Raw genomic sequence first — 3,977 nt, 5'->3', positions numbered from 1 at the left:
GGAAAGCTTGTTTTGCTTAACATTTACATAACATAACATGGTCATTATGGGACAACAAAAGCCAAACTTAACAAAGTTTTAAATATGAATGCTGCAAACACATACAGTGAATGTGGGGTAGAAATTCATATACTAATTCTGGGAATTTATAAAATATCACAAGCGTATTATAGCAAGGCGGTTTCTTTTATAAAAGTCTTTATTCCCTGCAGGTTTACATAGCCACTGCGTGTAAATTATCATTGGGATAAAAACCGGTGATAGAGAGCAGCTGGCACCTCTGAGTCTGCTGCCACCTTGTAGGAATGTCTGAAAGGGGCTTATCGCTTTATCATTTACATCCCGTTGTAAAAGCAGAAGTTAGCCTACTAATTTGGGGCTGACAATGCTTCACTCAAGAGTTCTAAATACAAACACTACTTACGCCGTTATACAATTGGTCACGACCCGGCACCCGACATATGCCTAATTCTACGGGGTCTGAGGTAGGATTTAAAGTACTAAGATTTCATTTGAGGTAGAATTTAAAATACTAAGATTTCATAAAAATACATGAGGTAGGAATACACAAAATATATAGTAAACATGAGGTGGGGATATATGAAATATAGTGAACCAAACGCTACTTTGACAGCAAATATGGTTTTTTTTTAAGTTTCTTTGGGTCTCTCAATAGCATGCTCTTAACCTAAATCTATTGTTGTCCTCTCACAACCAGCACCAGGACATAGCCAATGCACTTCTCTGCAAAACCGTCGCCTTTGCGGAATTCTTTAATCACCTGACAGCCATCAGCCTTTCTTCCTTCCCTCTTTTTTCTTTCTTCTTCCTTTCCTTCCTTTCTTCTTTTCTTCCTTCTTCTGTCCTTCCTTCCTTGCTTTCCAAGAGCTTTTCTTCTGATTATAAAGGTAATGTGCTGCAGGGAATACAAAAAAGTATAAAGAATTGTCAAGTTGCTTGCAATTTCACAGTCATTTGATGTTAATTCCAGTGGACGATTTCACATTTTACTGCCAAATTTTACGTACCTTTTATAAAATTTAATTACATTGCATATTCAGTTTTATACCTGACTTTTTGCACTTGGAATCGTATTATGATCACTGCCCGGTGTGATTAGATGTTCATAACAGTAACCATTAATTACACATTTCGGAACGTTCCAGCACTTTACAGATTTCTTTTAAGTCTTGCAAAAATCCTACGAGCAGGCACTGTTAAGGTACCGGTTTTATGGATGAAGAAACTGAGACTCAAAGAAGTTGCGGAAGTAGACTAGGATCCACAGGAAATAAGTGGCATGGTCAAGACTCCAATTCAGATCTGGTGGCCTCTACTGATCCCTAATGGCTGCAGGATGTTTCACTGTGTAGCTGTGGTGAAATTTACTCTAAACAATCTCCCGTTCTTGGGTAATTTTTTTTCCTTTTCCTTTTCTTTTCTTTTTTTTTTCTGAGAAAGCAGGATTTATTGAGAGGACAGAAAAGCTCCTACAGTGGGAGGGGACCCGGAGGGGTTGCCCTCGTTTTTCAATAGAAACAGCACTCTAACGCACATCCATTGGCATACTTCTTTGCCCACCCAGGCCTCAGTCTCTCTTTTTTTTTTTGAGTTGGAGTCTCACTCTGTCGCCCAGACTGGAGTGCAATGGCTGCTCCCGGCCACCGCAACCTCGACCTGCTGGGCTCCGGCGAGTCTTCCGCCTCAGCCTTCCGAGTAGCCAGAATTACAGGCATGCGCCACCACGCCCAGCTGATTTTTTGATTTATTGTAGAGATGCGATCTCACCGCCCAGGCGGGTCTCGAACCCACGGGCTCAGGCAATCCACTCACTTCAGCCTCCCAAAGGCGCGGGATTACAGGCTGAGCCACTGAGCCCAGCTGAGCATGAGCGTCTTATCTTGAGACTTGATCTCCTCTAAATGCAGAAGTGAGGTGAGAATGCAAGAACGGTAGGCCCATGCGGGGCTTGCTAGGGATCTCAGTGATGGCAAGGAGAGGGTGGAGGGTGGTTGGCAGGGCTGGAGGGGCTGACAGAACAAACTCGGGAAAGCAGAAGAGGGAGGGCAGCTTCCAGGTCCCTTCAGCTCAGAGGCTGGAGATGAGGAGAAAGCGAGAAGAAGCGGGAAGATGACCCCCTGACCGGTCTGGGCAGCCTGGTTCTAGTGTCAGGAACGTCCTCTCCTGTGGAGGTGGTCTTATCTGTAATGGAGGTATGTAGATCAGGGCATGGCAGAAGTAGGCGGTCTGGGGATACAGGGTGAACACGAGCTTCTCCTTCTGGAATAAGGCCTTGGGGTCCGCCTAAGGGTTGGCTGCCACTGGGGCAGTGGGATGATCTGTCGCCAAGTCATGATGTGTCTCCTGGGGTGGAGAGGGCTCATGTAACCCATGGCCAGAGTTAGATCCCTTCCCAGCAGTTGGGCTGCCTTCCAGGCCTCCACTGTCTCTCTCTCTTCACCTTCTTCATTCATGTCTTCTATCTCATACCTGCAGAGGATCACAAGGAAAATGCAGTGAAAGGGCAGTCCTAGTCAGGGAGAGAGGAAGAGCTGGAAGAGCCAATGCTCCCTTCACATGCCACCCTACTCCCTGTCGCGCCCCCTGGGGAGCTTTTCTACACATTTGCAGTTCGGCAACAAAGCAGTGGCCAAGTAGGTGTGACAAAAGGACAGCCCATGGGGCTGGCAGGCACCCACATGTCAGTGGCATGGCTGTAACGGACCACCTTGGCCAGGATACACTGCTCATCCCCATCCTCAACCTTTACTACCAGGGCTGCCATCTTGTCTCCAAGTTTTGGCACATAGTGCCCTGAGGCTGGAATGGTCCCACAGAGGGATGGAGCCTGTAAGTGGAACAGAGTGTAAGTCCCAGCACCTGGACACCAGCCCCCACTTTGCAGCTGATGCCCTCACTTGTCACCAGGCTTCCTGATCCACAGGGGCAGGGTCATCAACACCTCTCTGTGTGTGGTCTCCGAGTCATTGTACAGGCTAGAGATCTTGGCCACGGTGAAATAGAAGGGAGTCCCTGAGGCACCAGAGATGGGTGCCTGTCCCCAGACCCAAGCTGCAATGAGCTGCTAGAGATCCTGGCTGGGAAACCCAACCTCCCCAGTGAGCACCAAGGACCCAGCACGAGTTCAGTCCCTTCTGCTAAATGTCTCGGGACTACTGGGCTAAACATACCGGCAAGACATCAGGACAGTGGATACCCTTGGGGGAAGGAACTAGAAAGGGACAGAGGGTGGCTTCTGAGAGGCGGTTCATATTATTTCTTACACTGGGTGCTGGTGACAGAGGTGTTCAGTTAGGGACAATTTCAATTGAGCTGTATCCTTACGTGTACTTTTCTTTTAATATATGTTATAATCCAATAAAAAGTTCAAAAAAAGGATCAAATGTGGCACTGTGACCTCCTCAGGCACAGCCGAATACACCCCCCCAATTTCCAACTATAATGGCATCGTGACTACACTCTGAAGAGCGAGGAATCTTTCCACTGTGGGTTTGCTGGGAGGGCAAGAGAGGTGGGAGAGCCAAGAAGATGGCAGTCCGAGGGGGTCTGGAAGGTTGGCTTTAAGACACAGAAGGCGTGACTCTGTAAACCAACCACTAGAAGAAATGGTAGGGTTGGAAGGACGAGGCTGACTAGCCCAGCCCCAAAGGCGAAGGGAGATGAGAGGGAAATCATCTAACACTGTGAAAGTAGAACTAGGAAGTCCCTGTCTCCTAAGACTGGGAATGATCTCCATTTCCTTCCCAGCGTCAGATTCACTCAGCCAGAAACCCCGTGGGATGCTTCCACCAGGCTGTGGCCCCAGGCTCCCCATGGGGAGATGTGATGGCCCTCCAGAAGGCCGGTTGTTTCAACAGTCGAGTCTTTCGGGCTTGCCGCCAGGCCGCGGATCAGCGTGCGTGTAAGCCCGACTCGCGGGAGCCGACGCTCACTGGCTGGGGGGGGGGGGGGGGGGG

This window comes from Carlito syrichta, unplaced genomic scaffold, assembly GCF_000164805.1.
Source record: "Carlito syrichta isolate Samal-C Ts95f unplaced genomic scaffold, Tarsius_syrichta-2.0.1 Scaffold288416, whole genome shotgun sequence".
Lineage (NCBI taxonomy): Eukaryota > Metazoa > Chordata > Mammalia > Primates > Tarsiidae > Carlito > Carlito syrichta.
Note: the sequence above shows the minus strand (reverse complement) of the source record.